The sequence below is a fragment of the Pseudophryne corroboree genome, chromosome 3 (assembly GCF_028390025.1).
Source record: "Pseudophryne corroboree isolate aPseCor3 chromosome 3, aPseCor3.hap2, whole genome shotgun sequence".
Taxonomy (NCBI): Eukaryota; Metazoa; Chordata; class Amphibia; order Anura; family Myobatrachidae; genus Pseudophryne; species Pseudophryne corroboree.
This window is the reverse complement of record NC_086446.1, coordinates 153,522,275-153,541,983: the sequence shown is the minus strand read 5'-3', so window position 1 is coordinate 153,541,983 and position 19,709 is coordinate 153,522,275. Positions and strand designations below refer to the sequence as shown.

The following is a 19,709-nucleotide window of genomic DNA, read 5'->3' as shown; positions in this document are numbered from 1 at the left end:
TCCTTATGTCATTTATATGTTGACATGTGGGTGCGGTAAAAAATATATAGGACGAACAACAAGAACACTCAGAATTCGGTTTCTAGAACATAGGAGGAACATTGTAAATAAGATCCAGACTCACAGTGTTCCGAAACACTATTGTGATGTACACGGTGGAGATCCTAAATGCCTTAAACTCTTGGGTCTAGAACATATACCCCACACTATACGAGGGGGAGACAGGTATAAGAGACTCTGTAGACAGGAAGTCTTCTGGATGTACCAAATGAACAGCATATTCCCGGAGGGCCTCAATGAGGCAGTGGAATTAAATACTGTGATTTGACGATATGTACACATAGAATAATTAATCGAATTTATGATCATAATACTTTATACAGTAAAACAGTGTAATATTAAGAAATTAGAAAATCTGCATATCCCCTAAAGCAGTGTACATGTATATCTCTTCTTTTCCTTTTCCCCTTCTTTTCTTTCTTTCCTCCTTTTGTCCCCTTCACTGGTCCTTTCCTTTTATTCCTTCCCTCCCCTCTATGGAGAGGAGATATGACACCCTCAAAGCAGCAAATTTAATAGATATTTCTATGTAGCAGTAATCATAACTCCAACAGGATACTGAATAATTTATTTCTAGAGATTACCAGGCCAATAAGAGTTTTTAATTAAACACTATTGAGTAATCAATATATTTATCTATTGATCTTTGATCATTATGCATATTGACATAGATAAGAAGATTTCTAGAGGGCTAAACAGGGGATTTGTTTTTTCCAAATGCTCTCCAACACCATTTGATGTATTATATCTTTTTGGATGTGGAAGGCTATGGAAATACTGTCATTCCCATATCACTTCCAACACATTTGAGTAGTATCTTTTTTCATTGATTGTTAAAATTGTGGATTAGTTACCATGACAACGAGTTATGTGCCCGTTAGTTTATCAGTATATACATTTTTCTTTTTTGACATCCACTGCCACAGCGTGGAATAAATGAGCAATAGGAAATTGTTTATAGGGTACAACTATGCTTTTTCTGTTAATTAACCTATTGCTGGCTGGGGATTATGTCAATGGATCCTCCAGTCCGGTCACGTGTACTTCGCCGCCCAGCTGCTCACTACAATTCCCAGAGGCAGCGGGATAGCCTATCATCACACGTCAGAGGTCCTCACAGTCCGGTCACGTGAGCTCCGCCGCCCGGCCGTGTACTACGATTCCCAGAGGCAGCGGGACAGCGCTAGTACCACGTGACCGGAAGATGCAAAATGGACATATTCCGCCCGTTGGAGCGCAAATGCGCTCCACAGAGCGGAAACACTGCACTTACGATAGTGAGGACTATAAGATTAAAGAACCCCCCAGATAGCTATTATCATAGTTTATTGTCAATAAAATAAAGATATATAAATAACTGATTTTCGAAACTAGTCCAATGTATATATTGGGTGCGATCAAACATCTTTACCCTTTTGTGACCCGGAAGTACTACTATAGAGGTGAAACACAATAAATAGATTCGTTTTTTAAATTAAATTGTTCATTAATAAATAGAGTTTTTCTCTTTGAGTCTGTCCCTACAACACACAAATAACTCAATGATAGATCAGGATGATTGTTTTTATGTATAATTCAACTGAATAGAAGGATTGAGTGAAACAGCTGTTGATTGTTTGATAATTATCTAAGGTATAAATATCCTGCTAGTGGCCTACCTAAGTCACCTTTGATAAAGCTGCAGTGCCTTGCAGTGAAACGCGTTAGGAGGAGGCTACTTGGGTCAAATATCACGCCATTTTTGACTGCCGCACCACATCCGGACCAGACACTGGACTTTACCATCTGCAGTTTAACCGAGACAACTATATCCCGATTAAGGAGCACCATCTACCCCATCTTCATAAAGAGGACACCGTAACAAATGAGGACCCTGAATCCGGCTGATTGGAAGCCAAAACATCAGTGACGATCCTAAAAGGGACTACACCTCTAGCGGTTTTGGGTAAAGTGCATTGGTGTGACTGCGCCGTCAGTCTGTCTCCATCTGCTAAATTTCCAGGTCTTTACATCAGGAACGGATGATAATGTGCTAGGCAGCCAATTCTCATTTGACCCACATGAATTGTTTTTAACTGTTATATGGATGTGTATCCAATTTTTATTTAAAGGCCGTTATTTTTATAAATAATTTTATTAAATTGTATAATTAATTTATCACTCAATCCTTCGCATCATTAATTGTTCACAATAATTCACTCAGCGCTGCTATTCTGTTTCTTGTATTTTTCCTGGGTGACCTAGAGGAACCTGAACCAATTTCTTTGGAACCATATCTTTTAATAACTGCATCACTGAATGCTGGGGGATCCTGAAGAATGGGATCTTCAGTTTTCATTAGGCTGGTCGCCCACTCAAAAGGCTCTCCTCTAAAGGAATATATCAGATAGAGCACAAGGTTCTCTGACGTGATGCCCAGAAATGGTCTAGACAACAAAATGGTGTAATAGTGTTTGTAAAGCGCCAAAAATTGGACTAAGTACCCATCGAAGATTATAATAAGAATTTACTTACCGATAATTCTATTTCTCATAGTCCGTAGTGGATGCTGGGACTCCGTCAGGACCATGGGGAATAGCGGGCTCCGCAGGAGACAGGGCACATCTAAAAAAGCTTTTAGGTCACATGGTGCGTACTGGCTCCTCCCCCTATGACCCTCCTCCAAGCCTCAGTTAGGTACTGTGCCCGGACGAGCGTACACAATAAGGAAGGATCTTGAATCCCGGGTAAGACTCATACCAGCCACACCAATCACACCGTACAACTTGTGATCTGAACCCAGTTAACAGTATGATAACACAAACGAAGTAGCCTCTGAACAGATGGCTCACAACAACAGTAATAACCCGATTTTTGTAACAATAACTATGTACAAGCATTGCAGACAATCCGCACTTGGGATGGGCGCCCAGCATCCACTACGGACTATGAGAAATAGAATTATCGGTAAGTAAATTCTTATTTTCTCTAACGTCCTAGTGGATGCTGGGACTCCGTCAGGACCATGGGGATTATACCAAAGCTCCCAAACGGGCGGGAGAGTGCGGATGACTCTGCAGCACCGAATGAGAGAACTCCAGGTCCTCTTTAGCCAGAGTATCAAATTTGTAAAATTTTACAAACGTGTTCTCCCCTGACCACGTAGCTGCTCGGCAAAGTTGTAATGCCGAGACTCCTCGGGCAGCCGCCCAGGATGAGCCCACTTTCCTTGTGGAATGGGCCTTTACAGATTTAGGCTGTGGCAGGCCTGCCACAGAATGTGCAAGTTGGATTGTACTACATATCCAACGTGCAATCGTCTGTTTAGACGCAGGAGCACCCAACTTGTTGGGTGCATACAATGTAAACAACGAGTCAGATTTTCTGACTCCAGCTGTCCTTGAAATATATATTTTTAATGCTCTGACAACGTCCAGTAACTTGGAGTCCTCCAAGTCGCTAGTAGCCGCAGGCACCACAATAGGCTGGTTCAAGTGAAATGCCGAAACCACCTTAGGGAGAAATTGAGGACGTGTCCTCAATTCTGCCCTGTCCGAATGGAACATCAGATATGGGCCTTTGTATGACAAAGCTGCCAACTCCGAAACTCTCCTGGCTGAAGCCAGGGCCAACAGCATGGTTACCTTCCATGTAAGGTATTTTAAATCTACCGATTTTAAAGGCTCAAACCAATGAGATTTGAGAAAATTTAGAACCACGTTCAAATCCCACGGTGCCACTGGAGGCACTATTGGGGGTTGTATATGTAGTACACCTTTGACAAAAGTTTGTACTTCAGGCACCGACGCCAATTCCTTCTGGAAGAAAATTGATAAGGCCGAAATTTGAACTTTAATGGACCCCAATTTGAGGCCCATAGACAATCCTGCTTGCAGGAAATGTAAGAATCGACCCAATTGAAATTCTTCCGTTGGAGCCTTCTTGGCCTCACACCACGCAACATATTTTCTCCAAATGCGGTGATAATGTTGTGCGGTCACTTCTTTCCTGGCTTTAATTAAAGTAGGAATAACTTCCTCAGGAATGCCCTTCTCTTTTAGAATCCGGCATTCAACCGCCATGCCGTCAAACGCAGCCGCGGTAAGTCTTGGAACATACAAGGTCCCTGCTGAAGCAGATCCCTTCTTAGAGGTAGAGGCCACGGATCCTCCGTGAGCATCTCTTGAAGTTCCGGATACCAAGTTCTTCTTGGCCAGTCCGGAGCTACCAGTATTGTTCTTACTCCTCTTTTCCGTATAATTCTCAGTACCTTTGGTATGAGAGGCAGAGGAGGGAACACATACACTGACTGGTACACCCACGGTGTTACCAGAGCGTCCACAGCTATTGCCTGAGGGTCTCTTGACCTGGCGCAATACCTGTCCAATTTTTTGTTGAGGCGAGACGCCATCATGTCCACCTTTGGTTTTTCCCAACGGTTCACAATCATGTGGAAAACTTCTGGATGAAGTCCCCACTCTCCCGGGTGAAGGTCGTGTCTGCTGAGGAAATCTGCTTCCCAGTTGTCCACTCCCGGGATGAACACTGCTGACAGTGCTACGACATGATTCTCCGCCCAGCGCAGAATCCTTGCAGCTTCTGCCATTGCACTCCTGCTTCTCGTGCCGCCTTGTCGGTTTACGTGGGCGACTGCCGTGATGTTGTCGGACTGGATCAACACCGGCTGACCCTGAAGCAGCGATTTTGCCAGGCTTAGAGCATTGTAGATCGCTCTTAGCTCCAGTATATTTATGTGAAGAGACGTCTCCAGGTTTGACCACACGCCCTGGAAGTTTCTTCCCTTTGTGACTGCTCCCCAACCTCGTAGGCTGGCATCCGTAGTCACCAGGACCCAGTCCTGTATGCCGAATCTGCGGCCCACTAACAGATGGGCAGTCTGCAACCACCACAGGAGAGACAACCTTGTTCTCGGTGACAGTGTTATCCGCTGATGCATGTGCAGATGCGATCCGGACCATTTGTCCAGCAGATCCCACTGAAATGTTCGTGCATGGAATCTGCCGAATGGAATCGCTTCGTACGAAGCCACCATCTTTCCCAGGACTCTTGTGCATTGATGTACTGACACAGTTCCTGGTTTTAGGAGGTTCTTGACAAGTTCGGATAACTCCCTTGCTTTCTCTTCCGGGAGAAATACCTTTTTCTGAACCGTGTCCAGAATCATGCCCAGGAACAGCAGATGTGTTGTCGGGGTCAATTGAGATTTTGGAAGATTTAGAATCCACCCGTGTTGCTGAAGCACTACTTGTGTTAGCGCTACACCGACTTCCAGCTGTTCTCTGGACTTTGCCCTTATCAGGAGATCGTCCAAGTAAGGGATAATTAATACGCCTTTTCTTCGTAGAAGAACCATCATTTCGGTCATTACCTTGGTAAAGACCCGAGGGGCCGTGGACAACCCAAACGGCAGCGTTTGAAACTGATAATGACAGTCTTGTATCACGAACCTGAGATACCCTTGGTGTGAGGGGTAAATCGGGACATGTAGATAAGCATCTTTTATGTCCAAGGACACCATGAAGTCTCCTTCTTCCAGATTCGCTATCACTGCTCTGAGTGACTCCATCTTGAACTTGAATTTCTTTATGTACAGGTTCAAGGATTTCAGATTTAGAATAGGCCTTACCGAACCGTCCGGTTTCGGTACCACAAATAGTGTGGAATAATACCCCTTTCCCTGTTGTAGGAGGGGTACCTTGACTATCACCTGCTGAGAATACAGCTTGTGAATGGCTTCCAAAACCGACGTCCTTTCTGAGGGAGACGTTGGTAAAGCAGACTTTAGGAACCGGCGAGGGGGAGACCTTTCGAACTCCAGCATGTAACCCTGAGATACTATCTGCAGGACCCACGGGTCCACTTGTGAGTGAACCCATTGATTGCTGAAAATCTTGAGTCGACCCCCCACCGTTCCTGAGTCCGCTTGTAAAGCCCCAGCGTCATGCTGATGGCTTTGTAGAAGCCGGGGCGGGCTTCTGTTCCTGGGCAGGGGCTGCTTGCTGCCCTTTCTTACCCTTTCCTCTGCCTCGCGGCAGATAAGACTGTCCTTTTGGTCGCTTTTTATAGGAGCGAAAGGACTGCGGCTGAAAAGACGGTGTCTTTTTCTGTTGGGAGGGGGTCTGAGGTAAAAAAGTGGATTTGCCGGCAGTTGCCGTGGCCACCAGGTCCGAAAGACCGACCCCAAACAATTCCTCTCCTTTATATGGCAATACTTCCATATGCCTCTTGGAATCCGCATCACCTGACCACTGTCGCGTCCATAAACTTCTTCTGGCAGATATGGACATCGCGCTTACTCTTGATGCTAGAGTACAAACATCCCTCTGAGCATCTCGCATATAAAGGAAAGCATCCTTTAATTGCTCTAGAGTCAATAAAATACTGTCCCTATTCAGGGTATCAATATTTTCAGTCAGAGAATCCAACCACACTACCCCAGCACTGCACATCCAGGCTGAGGCTATTGCCGGTCGCAGTATAACACCAGTATGTGTGTATATACTCTTCAGTGTAGTTTCCAGCCTCCTATCTGCTGGATCCTTGAGGGCGGCCGTATCAGGAGACGGCAACGCCACTTGCTTTGATAAACGTGTGAGCGCCTTATCCACCCTAGGGGGTGTTTCCCAGCGCGCCCTAACCTCTGGTGGGAAAGGGTATAATGCCAATAACTTCTTGGAAATTAGCAGTTTTCTATCGGGGTTAACCCACGCTTCATCACACACGTCATTCAATTCCTCCGATTCTGGAAAAAATACAGGTAGTTTTTTCACCCCCCACATAATACCCCTTTTTGAGGTACCAGCAGTATCAGAGATCTGCAAAGCCTCCTTCATTGCCGTGATCATATAACGTGTGGCCCTATTGGAAAATACGTTTGTTTCTTCACCGTCGACACTAGATTCATCTGTGTCGGTACCCGTGTCGACTGACTGAGGTAAAGGACGTTTTACAGCCCCTGACGGTGTCTGAGACGCCTGAACCGGTACTAACTGGTTTGCCGGGCGTCTATTTCGTCAACTGACTTTTGTAATGTGCTGACATTATCACGTAATTCCATAACTAAAGCCATCCATTCCGGTGTCGACTCCCTAGGGGGTGACATTACCATCATCGGCAATTGCTCTGCCTCCACACCAACATCGTCCTCATACATGTCGACACCCACGTACCGACACACAGCAGCCACACAGGGAATGCTCTAATCGAAGACAGGACCCCCTAGCCCTTTGGGGAGACAGAGGGAGAGTTTGCCAGCACACACCAAAAGCGCTATAAATGTATATAAACAACCCTAGAAGGTGTTGTTTACTATATATGCGCTCTTAATATATAAATATCGCCAATTTATGCCCCCCTTCTCTTTGTTACCCTGTTTCTGTAGTGCAGTGCAGGGGAGAGACCTGGGAGCCTTCCTCACCAGCGGAGCTGAGCAGGAAAATGGCGCTGAGTGCTGAGGAGAATAAGCTCCGCCCCTTTTTCGGCGGGCTTTTCCCCGGTTTTTAAGAAACTGGCCTGGGTTAAAATACATACATATAGCCTTAATGGCTATATGTGATGTATTTATTTTGCCACTAAAGGTAATTATATTGCTGCCCAGGGCGCCCCCAGCAGCGCCCTGCACCCTCCGTGACTGAGTCAGTGAGCCGTGTGACAACAATGGCGCACAGCTGCCGTGCTGTGCGCTACCTTCAAGAAGACTGAGGAGTCTTCTGCCGCCTGCTTTCCGGACCTCCGTTCTGCCGTCTCTTCAGCGTCTGTAAGGGGGATCGGCGGCGCGGCTCCGGGACGAACCCCAGGCTGACCTGTGTTCCGACTCCCTCTGGAGCTAAGTGTCCAGTAGCCTAAGACTCCAATCCATCCTGCACGCAGGTGAGTTGGAAATCTCTCCCCTAAGTCCCTCGATGCAGTGATCCTGTTGCCAGCAGGAATCACTGAGATTGAAACCTAAAAAAAAAAAAAACTTTTCTAAACAGCTCTTTAGGAGAGCCACCTAGATTGCACCCTCTCGGACGGGCACAAAAACCTAACTGAGGCTTGGAGGAGGGTCATAGGGGGAGGAGCCAGTACGCACCATGTGACCTAAAAGCTTTTTTAGATGTGCCCTGTCTCCTGCGGAGCCCGCTATTCCCCATGGTCCTGACGGAGTCCCAGCATCCACTAGGACGTTAGAGAAAGATGTTGAGAGTCAGGATCTGCTTCCTTCCCATCTGACTGACTAGAGTGCTTTGCTAGGACCTGGTCACTATTGACCTTACTCGAGGCTGAGACTTTCTGAACCCCACCCGGGGCAGTGACTTTCTGAACCCCACCCGGGGCAGTGACTTTCTGAACCCCACCCGGGGCAGTGACTTTCTGAACCCCACCCGGGGTAGTGACTTTCTGAACCCCACCCGGGGCAGTGGCCTTCGGGAACCCCGCTGGGGCAGTGGCCTTCGGGAACCCCGCTGGGGCAGTGGCCTTCGGGAACCCCGCTGGGGCAGTGGCCTTCGGGAACCCCGCTGGGGCAGTGGCCTTCGGGAACCCCGCTGGGGTCAGCACCTCGGATTCTTTTACTGGGAACGAGCCGTCGGCCTCCCTCTCTGGGAACGAGCCGTCGGCCTCCCTCTCTGGGAACGAGCCGTCGGCCTCCCTCTCTGGGAACGAGCCGTCGGCCTCCCTCTCTGGGAACGAGCCGTCGGCCTCCCTCTCTGGGAACGAGCCGTCGGCCTCCCTCTCTGGGAACGAGCCGTCGGCCTCCCTCTCTGGGAACGAGCCGTCGGCCTCCCTCTCTGGGAACGAGCCGTCGGCCTCCCTCTCTGGGAACGAGCCGTCGGCCTCCCTCTCTGGGAACGAGCCGTCGGCCTCCCTCTCTGGGAACGAGCCGTCGGCCTCCCTCTCTGAGTCGATAATTATCGAAACTTCTCCCGGGACAATGACTTCCGGGACTTTTGCTGAAGCTATAACCTTCAGAACCTCCACTAACGCAATGCCTCTTGAGTCCTTTCATGGGGAAGCGACTTCTAGACCCTTCTTTGGGGCTTTGTCTCTCGAGACCAAACTTGGGGATATTACTTCAAAGATCCCTTCTGGGGTTTTGCTTCTCGAGTTCCCTTCTAGAACTATGGTTTTAGACACCTTCTCTGGAGTTGCGCTTTTCAAGTCTCTACCTGGGGTAACAGCTTCTGAGACCCCTTCTAGTATTGACACCTGAGCTATAATATTTGATGTCCCTCTATAACTCTGGGCATCGGGTACCGCTCCAGGACCCTGGGCATCGGGTACCGCTCCAGGACCCTGGGCATCGGGTACCGCTCCAGGACCCTGGGCATCGGGTACCGCTCCAGGACCCTGGGCATCGGGTACCGCTCCAGGACCCTGGGCATCGGGTACCGCTCCAGGACCCTGGGCATCGGGTACCGCTCCAGGACCCTGGGCATCGGGTACCTATCCAGGACCCTGGGCATCGGGTACCGCTCCAGGACCCTGGGCATCGGGTACCTATCCAGGACTCTGGGCATCGGGTACCTATCCAGGACTCTGGGCATCGGGTACCTATCCAGGACTCTGGGCATCGGGTACCTATCCAGGACTCTGGGCATCGGGTACCTATCCAGGACCCTGGGCATCGGGTACCGCTCCAGGACCCTGGGCATCGGGCACCGCTCCAGGACCCTGGGCATCGGGCACCGCTCCAGGGGCTTGCAACTCTGCTTCAACAGGAAAATCAAGAGAGGAGAGAAACATTCTCCTTTGATTCCTGAATCTATAATGAGGCTCCCTAGCCCAAGGACCCCAATTATAGGACAGAGTGCTTTTTAGTGTGGGTTGTGCGACAAGTACCTCTGCCACAGTAGAGACAGGAGTAGGTCTTGTATCCTGACTCAACTTGGCCAGAGGGCAGGACTTGTCGCCACACTTTGGCTTGCGCAACTCCCAGGTCTGCAGATAGTGGCCTAAACCCCCACAATAAAGGCATAAATTTGAGTTTCTGCGACGCAGACGCTCCTCTTCCGAGAGCCTGGGCAGCGGAAAACTTTTAAACCTTTTCTCTTTAATTAAACCTGAGGATTCACTTGTCACCACTGTGAGCAAGAGTCTCTTTATAGGATGAACTCTCAACAACTTCTGGCAAAATAAGCAAAATTTTGGTCAGAAGGTTTTGCAGTTGCCTTAAGGATTGCGTCAAAACTTCCAGCCGCTCAGGGTTCAAAGCACTGAAAGCAGAGTTCAGGGCTGAGAGAGATGCTTGCAGGGCTTGCATAGTAGGCATAGGAGGATTTCAAACTAGACAAGACAAGACTAGACACGATTCTAAGACAAGATTCTAGACAAGATTCTTAAGCTGGCATACATCAGGACGATATCTTTCCAACCAGCCAACTAGTTGGCTGGTTGGAAAGATAATGTGGCAGTGTGTGGGAGCAAACGATTATCAGCCGTTTGCTCCCACACGCTGAAAAACGGACAGAAACGGTCTGTCCAACTAGTTGGGAAAATCAAACCTGTTTGATTTTCCCAACCAATCGTTCAGGTGTAGGGGAAACTTTCCCCCCAACTGAACGATAAGTAGGCGGACACTGCCTGCTAGTGTCCGCCTACTGTGCCGGCAGCATGAAAAGCCCCCCTCCCCCCCCCAATCACCTGTGACAGCGGGCTGTGCAGTGCGGGGTCTGAAAAGGGGGCGGAGCTACGACAGCACGAGGGGCGGAGCTACACGGAATAGAGGGGCGGAGCTACACGGGACCAGACAGCTTTGCAGTGACGGCCAGCCAGACTTGGTAAGTGGAGGGTGAGAGAGAAGTGTGTGTGTGTGTATATATGTGTGTGTTTGTATATATGTGTGTGTGTGTTTGTATATATGTGTGTGTGTGTGTTTGTATATATGTGAAGTGTGTGTGTGTGTGTGGTGGAGATGTGTGTGTGTGCAAGGTGGGGTGTGTGTGTGTGTCTGTATATATGTGTGAATTGTGTGTGTGTGAGGTATGTCTGCGTGTGCGCGCTTTATGGACGCCACTGCTAGGGGGGCCATTACATGCAAGGACGCTACTACTATAGGAGGGGCATTATAGGAGGGGCATTACGTATAAGGACGCTACTACTATAGGGGGGGCATTACGTATAAGGACGCTACTATTGCTGGGGGGGGCATTACATATAACGATACTACTGCTGGGGGGGCATTATGTATAAGGACGCTACTATTACTGGGGGGGCATTACCTATAACAATGCTACTACTACTGGGGGGCATTATGTATAAGAACGCTACTACTACATGGGGGCATTACATATAACGATGCTACTACTACTACTGGGGGGGCATTATGTATAAGAACGCTACTACTACAGGGGGGCATTACATATAACGATGCTACTACTACTGGGGGGGCATTATGTATAAGGAGGCTACTAATACTGGGGGGGCATTACATATAAGGACGCTACTACTGGGGGGCATTATGTATAAGGACGGTGCTACTACTACTGGGAGGGCATTACATGTAAGGATGCTACTACTACTGGGGGGGCATTATGTATAAGGGCGGTACTACTACTGGGGGAACATTACGTATAAGGATGCTACTACTACAGGGGTGGCATTACGTATAAGGACGCTGGATCAGATGAGTATAATTATCTTTTATTTTCAGGTACTCGTGGATTCTACTTGGAGAAGAGGACCGACTGCTTCGTGTCAACATAGGTAAGTATGTGTGTGTCGACATGTGTGAAATAAAGTTTTACTGTCACGGTGTGTGTCTCCTGTTTTTTATTTGGGTATTTTTTTTCCATTAGAACTGCAGGTACCAGTGGGCCCGTTATTCTCCCGCATGCTGGTACTTGTGGTTCTCCAAGTACCAGCTTGCGGGGGAGGCTTGCTGGGACTTGTAGTACTACTGGAAAAAACAATATTCTTTAAATTTTCTCAAGGCTATCAGCCCCCCATCCGCAGCCTTTGGATGGGGGGGGGGGGGGGGGGGGGGAGGACAGCCTCGGGCTTCACCCCTGGCCCTTGGGTGGCTGGGGGGGGGGGGGGACCCCTTGATTGAAGTGGTCCCCACTCCCCCAGGGTACCCCGGCCAGGGGTGACTAGTTGGATATTTAATGCCATGGCCGCAGGGCACTGTATAAAAGTGACCCCCGGCTGTGGCATTATCTGTCCAGCTAGTGGAGCCTGATGCTGGTGTAAAAAATATGGGGGACCCCTACTCTTTTTGTCCCCCGTATTTTTTGCACCAGCACCAGGCGCAGAGCCCGGTGCTGGTTTTAAAAATACGGGGGATCCCCTGTCCGTTTTTCCCCCGGATTTTTAGAACCAGGACCGGCTCGATGAGCCCGAGGCTGGTTTTGCGTTGGAGGGGGGACCCCACGCAATTTTTTTTAGGGTTTTTCCCATTCCATTTAAAAAAAAAAAAAAAATTTATAATATTATATATATATATATATATATATATATATATATATATATATATATATATATATATATATATATATATATATATATATATATATATATATATATATATATATATATACACACAGAGTAAAAACCACAGCACTCACCGCACCAGAAGCGGGGCACAGCTATGCACTTACCACTCACAGGGTGGGGTGCATGTAACACTGCACTCTCCACCACAGAAGCGGGGTACACAGCTGTACTTACCACTCACAGGGCGGGGTGCATGTAGCCCATGACCACATCGCTCTAATAAATACAAACAGAGAACCCAGCACTCACCAAAGTAAACTCACTTATCCTCAACAATTCAATAAATAAATGATGGGGGTTTAGTTGGTGGATTGGCCAATGCACGGAAGCCTGTATACCGATTCAAGGTACCCCACCTTCATACAGGTCCTACACTATCACAGAGTCTCAAAACCTGACTACCACACTGCTGCATCATCTGCCTGCTAGATGTAATGTGTACCTGCCACAGACTTTATGGCTTTTAAAGGCACACTAGTCACCTATTGCACTGGCTCAAAGATGATTGCTAAAAAACAGCTGAGACAGGTTCAGGATAATAAAGTCCACACAGGGGTGCATGAGAAAGCTAGTGGCCACGGTTAATAAGAGCTAACCATAGATTAACCCCTTCATATACACACAGAGTAAAAACCACAGCACTCACCGCACCAGAAGCGGGGCACAGCTATGCACTTACCACTCACAGGGTGGGGTGCATGTAACACTGCACTCTCCACCACAGAAGCGGGGTACACAGCTGTACTTACCACTCACAGGGCGGGGTGCATGTAGCCCATGACCACATCGCTCTAATAAATACAAACAGAGGACCCAGCACTCACCAAAGTAAACTCACTTATCCTCAACAATTCAATAAATAAATGATGGGGGTTTAGTTGGTGGATTGGCCAATGCACGGAAGCCTGTATACCGATTCAAGGTACCCCACCTTCATACAGGTCCTACACTATCACAGAGTCTCAAAACCTGACTACCACACTGCTGCATCATCTGCCTGCTAGATGTAATGTGTACCTGCCACAGACTTTATGGCTTTTAAAGGCACACTAGTCACCTATTGCACTGGCTCAAAGATGATTGCTAAAAAACAGCTGAGACAGGTTCAGGATAATAAAGTCCACACAGGGGTGCATGAGAAAGCTAGTGGCCACGGTTAATAAGAGCTATGGTTAGCTCTTATTAACCGTGGCCACTAGCTTTCTCATGCACCCCTGTGTGGACTTTATTATCCTGAACCTGTCTCAGCTGTTTTTTAGCAATCATCTTTGAGCCAGTGCAATAGGTGACTAGTGTGCCTTTAAAAGCCATAAAGTCTGTGGCAGGTACACATTACATCTAGCAGGCAGATGATGCAGCAGTGTGGTAGTCAGGTTTTGAGACTCTGTGATAGTGTAGGACCTGTATGAAGGTGGGGTACCTTGAATCGGTATACAGGCTTCCGTGCATTGGCCAATCCACCAACTAAACCCCCATCATTTATTTATTGAATTGTTGAGGATAAGTGAGTTTACTTTGGTGAGTGCTGGGTTCTCTGTTTGTATTTATTAGAGCGATGTGGTCATGGGCTACATGCACCCCGCCCTGTGAGTGGTAAGTACAGCTGTGTACCCCGCTTCTGTGGTGGAGAGTGCAGTGTTACATGCACCCCACCCTGTGAGTGGTAAGTGCATAGCTGTGCCCCGCTTCTGGTGCGGTGAGTGCTGTGGTTTTTACTCTGTGTGTATATGAAGGGGTTAATCTATGGTTAGCTCTTATTAACCGTGGCCACTAGCTTTCTCATGCACCCCTGTGTGGACTTTATTATCCTGAACCTGTCTCAGCTGTTTTTTAGCAATCATCTTTGAGCCAGTGCAATAGGTGACTAGTGTGCCTTTAAAAGCCATAAAGTCTGTGGCAGGTACACATTACATCTAGCAGGCAGATGATGCAGCAGTGTGGTAGTCAGGTTTTGAGACTCTGTGATAGTGTAGGACCTGTATGAAGGTGGGGTACCTTGAATCGGTATACAGGCTTCCGTGCATTGGCCAATCCACCAACTAAACCCCCATCATTTATTTATTGAATTGTTGAGGATAAGTGAGTTTACTTTGGTGAGTGCTGGGTTCTCTGTTTGTATTTATTAGAGCGATGTGGTCATGGGCTACATGCACCCCGCCCTGTGAGTGGTAAGTACAGCTGTGTACCCCGCTTCTGTGGTGGAGAGTGCAGTGTTACATGCACCCCACCCTGTGAGTGGTAAGTGCATAGCTGTGCCCCGCTTCTGGTGCGGTGAGTGCTGTGGTTTTTACTCTGTGTGTATATGAAGGGGTTAATCTATGGTTAGCTCTTATTAACCGTGGCCACTAGCTTTCTCATGCACCCCTGTGTGGACTTTATTATCCTGAACCTGTCTCAGCTGTTTTTTAGCAATCATCTTTGAGCCAGTGCAATAGGTGACTAGTGTGCCTTTAAAAGCCATAAAGTCTGTGGCAGGTACACATTACATCTAGCAGGCAGATGATGCAGCAGTGTGGTAGTCAGGTTTTGAGACTCTGTGATAGTGTAGGACCTGTATGAAGGTGGGGTACCTTGAATCGGTATACAGGCTTCCGTGCATTGGCCAATCCACCAACTAAACCCCCATCATTTATTTATTGAATTGTTGAGGATAAGTGAGTTTACTTTGGTGAGTGCTGGGTTCTCTGTTTGTATTTATTAGAGCGATGTGGTCATGGGCTACATGCACCCCGCCCTGTGAGTGGTAAGTACAGCTGTGTACCCCGCTTCTGTGGTGGAGAGTGCAGTGTTACATGCACCCCACCCTGTGAGTGGTAAGTGCATAGCTGTGCCCCGCTTCTGGTGCGGTGAGTGCTGTGGTTTTTACTCTGTGTGTATATGAAGGGGTTAATCTATGGTTAGCTCTTATTAACCGTGGCCACTAGCTTTCTCATGCACCCCTGTGTGGACTTTATTATCCTGAACCTGTCTCAGCTGTTTTTTAGCAATCATCTTTGAGCCAGTGCAATAGGTGACTAGTGTGCCTTTAAAAGCCATAAAGTCTGTGGCAGGTACACATTACATCTAGCAGGCAGATGATGCAGCAGTGTGGTAGTCAGGTTTTGAGACTCTGTGATAGTGTAGGACCTGTATGAAGGTGGGGTACCTTGAATCGGTATACAGGCTTCCGTGCATTGGCCAATCCACCAACTAAACCCCCATCATTTATTTATTGAATTGTTGAGGATAAGTGAGTTTACTTTGGTGAGTGCTGGGTTCTCTGTTTGTATTTATTAGAGCGATGTGGTCATGGGCTACATGCACCCCGCCCTGTGAGTGGTAAGTACAGCTGTGTACCCCGCTTCTGTGGTGGAGAGTGCAGTGTTACATGCACCCCACCCTGTGAGTGGTAAGTGCATAGCTGTGCCCCGCTTCTGGTGCGGTGAGTGCTGTGGTTTTTACTCTGTGTGTATATGAAGGGGTTAATCTATGGTTAGCTCTTATTAACCGTGGCCACTAGCTTTCTCATGCACCCCTGTGTGGACTTTATTATCCTGAACCTGTCTCAGCTGTTTTTTAGCAATCATCTTTGAGCCAGTGCAATAGGTGACTAGTGTGCCTTTAAAAGCCATAAAGTCTGTGGCAGGTACACATTACATCTAGCAGGCAGATGATGCAGCAGTGTGGTAGTCAGGTTTTGAGACTCTGTGATAGTGTAGGACCTGTATGAAGGTGGGGTACCTTGAATCGGTATACAGGCTTCCGTGCATTGGCCAATCCACCAACTAAACCCCCATCATTTATTTATTGAATTGTTGAGGATAAGTGAGTTTACTTTGGTGAGTGCTGGGTTCTCTGTTTGTATATATATATATATATATATATATATATAAATAATCTTTTTAAAAATATATAAATAATACTTGTGCCTCCAAAAAAGAGGGCACCAGGCAAGCTGTACATTTTACTACATTGGGAGTGCCGAATGTCTACATCTTATATATATATATATATATTTGTCTTGGCAGCCCAACCATGCTGGTATCCATAGTTCAGTATAAAAATAAGTAAATCTAATAAATGTATGGTGGTGAAAGAAAAGCCCAGTTTCACTGAAAAAAAGACACTTCTGCATGTTTTGAAATTAAAAAACAAAACAAAACTGAAGAACTGTAGGCAGGCACTGTCCGCCTACTTCGGTGACATCACAAGTTGGACAGAAGTTGGAAGGTTGGTTGGTCTGATGAAAAGTTGGTTAGATGTGTGGAGCACTGGTAAAAAGTTGGTGAGATGTGTGGGGCACTGTTTTAGTTGAATAGACAAGTTGGATGGTTGGAAGTTTGGAGTGTTGGAGAAAAGTTGGTCTGATGTATGGCTAGCATTAGACAAGATTCTAGACATGATTCCAAGACAAGATTCCAAGACAAGATTCCTAGACAAGATTCCTAGACAAGATTCCTAGACAAGATTCCTAGACAAGATTCCTAGACAAGATTCCTAGACAAGATTCCTAGACAAGATTCCTAGACAAGATTCTTAGACAAGATTCTTAGACAAGATTCTTAGACAAGATTCTTAGACAAGATTCTTAGACAAGATTCTTAGACAAGATTCTTAGACAAGATTCTTAGACAAGACAAGACTGGACTGGACTGGACTGGACTGGATTTTTAAACTAGACAAGACAAGACTGGACTTTTAAACACCGGACTGGATTCTGCACACTGAGTTCTAGACAGGACTGGATTCTTGACAGGACTGGATTCTGCACACTGAATTCTAGACAGGACTGGATTCTAAACACCGGACTGGATTCTGCACACTGAGTTCTAGACAGGACTGGATTCTAGACAAGACACTGGACTGGGCCAAAAAAGAAAAAGTTTTATTTCTTTTTTGTTGTATGGCTGGTGATAATTTTAGGTTCCTGGTGCTCAGAACAAGGGAGATGTTGCGTAGTGAGTCCTGAGCACCAGAACGTGATGCTGAAATCAGGTGTTGTGTGGAAATAGCCCCTAGCACCCTACCTCCATTGTTTCACCCGTGTGGTCAGTTCACGCCTGAGTGACTATGGTTTCTTGGGCCCACGGCAGCAGAGTTTGAAGGGCGGATTAGGTCTGCCCAACTCCGATGCCCCCAGGTCTTAAATTGAGACAAGGCGTGAACCGAGACAGGATAATAACAAGGGGACCTCTAACTAAAACAAACAGAAGGCTAGGGGCTACTAACAACCCTAAACCTAAATATATGTGCGACACGCCGCCAAAGGAAAAGAACAACAAAGGAAATGATGTCCACTCGCCGACACAATACCGTTGTGTACCGGCGGTGACAGCACAAGCAGAACCCTCTGCAAAACACCAGAAACAAATTATAACCAAAGAATACTGCGGCCTTGGCCGACGGACGCGGCAAAGCCGCTACTCACGGAACCAGTACAAATACTGGCAAACGGACAGGAACCCCCAATGTAGCCGACACAGACTCTCAGAACTGGAGGACAGGCAGAATCCCAAACGACAGACCGGTGGACACCAAGAAGCCAGATACTCGACCAAGCACAGACAAAGACACAGGACTTCTGGACAGGAATGCTTCACGGCAGGACGCTGGAACAGACACAGGAAGCAGCTAGACAGACACTGCTAAACAGGAGCTTCAGGAACTGGCAGGGACTAACTCAGAACTCAAGAACTCTGGAACCTTGGAAATATCACCAGCCCCTGTGAATTGCACTGAGCCATAATATAACAGAGAGTCTTAATTAATTATGTCGTGCAGCTGCCCTGCTGCACAACTGAGAGGTGCAATCAACAGACAGGTGAGGCTGAACACAAGGGAACAAGCTGCAATCACACAGACTCACCACCGGCAGCAAACAAGAGTCTTCTAAAAACCACAGCAACGGGAAATCCTGGCCTGCAAGACAACTATAAACATAGAATAGGAATGAACCACTACCTGTGGTTCATAACAGCTGGGGTCCACATTAGAACCATGGGGATGTAACAAAGCTCCCAGAACGGGAGAGAGAGTACGGAGGCTCCTGCAGAACTGCTTGACCAAACTTGAGGTCCTCAGAGGCCAAAGTATCGAACTTGTAAAACTTAGCGAACGTGTTCGACCCTGACCAAGTAGCCGCTCGGCAGCGTTGCAAAGCCGAGAAACCACAGGTAGCCGCCCAGGAAGAACCCACTTTACAAGTAGAGTGGGCCTTAACAGACCCAGGACACAGCAATACTGCCGTAGAATACGCATGCTGGATAGTGAACCTGATCCAGCGAGAGATTGTCTGCTTAGAAGCAGGACACCCAATTTTCTTGGGATCATACAGGACAAACAGAGAGTCCGATTTTCCGTGACGAGAAGTTCTCTTCACATAGATCTTCAAAGCCCTCACAACACCCAAGGCCTTTGAAGTAATCGAGGAGTCAGTTAGCCACTGGCACCACAATAGGTTGGTTGATATGGAAAGCCGACACAACCTTTGAAAGGAACTGTTGACACGTCCCGAGTTCCACCCTATCTTCATGGAAGACCAAATAGGAACTTTTACAGGACAAAGCCCCCAATTACAACGCACGTTGTGCAGAAGCCAAGGCCAACAAAGTAACCGCCTTCCACGTGAAAAACTTTACCTCAGCCTCCTGTAAAGGCTCCAACCAATCCGATTGCAGGAAATGCAACACCACGTCAAGGTCCCAGGGAGCCATTGGCGCCACAAAGAGAGGCTGGATGTGCAAAACCCCTTTCAAAAAGGTCTGAACCTCAGGGAGGGCAGCCAATTGTTTCTGGAAGAAAATGGATAACGCTGAAATTTGGACCTTTAGGGACCCCAAACTCAGGTCCATATGCACACCTGCTTGCAGGAACAGGAGAAACCGTCCAAGTTGAAACTCCACCGCAGGATTCTCAACAAGACACATTTTTTCCAAATTCTATGGTATTGTTTAGACCTTACTCCCTTCCTAGCCTGTATCAAGGTAGGCATAACCGCACTCGGAATACCCTTCCGAGCTTAGATCTGGCGCTCATGCCGTCAAACGTAGCCGTGGTAAGTCTTGATAAGAGAACGGCACCTGTTGTAGAAGATCCTCCCGAAGAGGTAGAGGCCGTGGATCTTCCAGTAGTAGATCCAGCAGATCCGCGTACCAAGCCCTCCATGGCCAGCCTGGAGCAATGAGGATTGCCTGAACCTT

General features: G+C 47.5%; 1 protein-coding gene across 5 annotated transcripts in view; it reads right to left on the bottom strand.

Annotated features, from left to right (window-relative positions):
* Nucleotides 1–19,709, bottom strand: part of LOC135054976 (centromere protein Q-like) — a 156,965-nt gene that overhangs the window by 103,245 nt on the left and 34,011 nt on the right. The window lies entirely within an intron of this gene.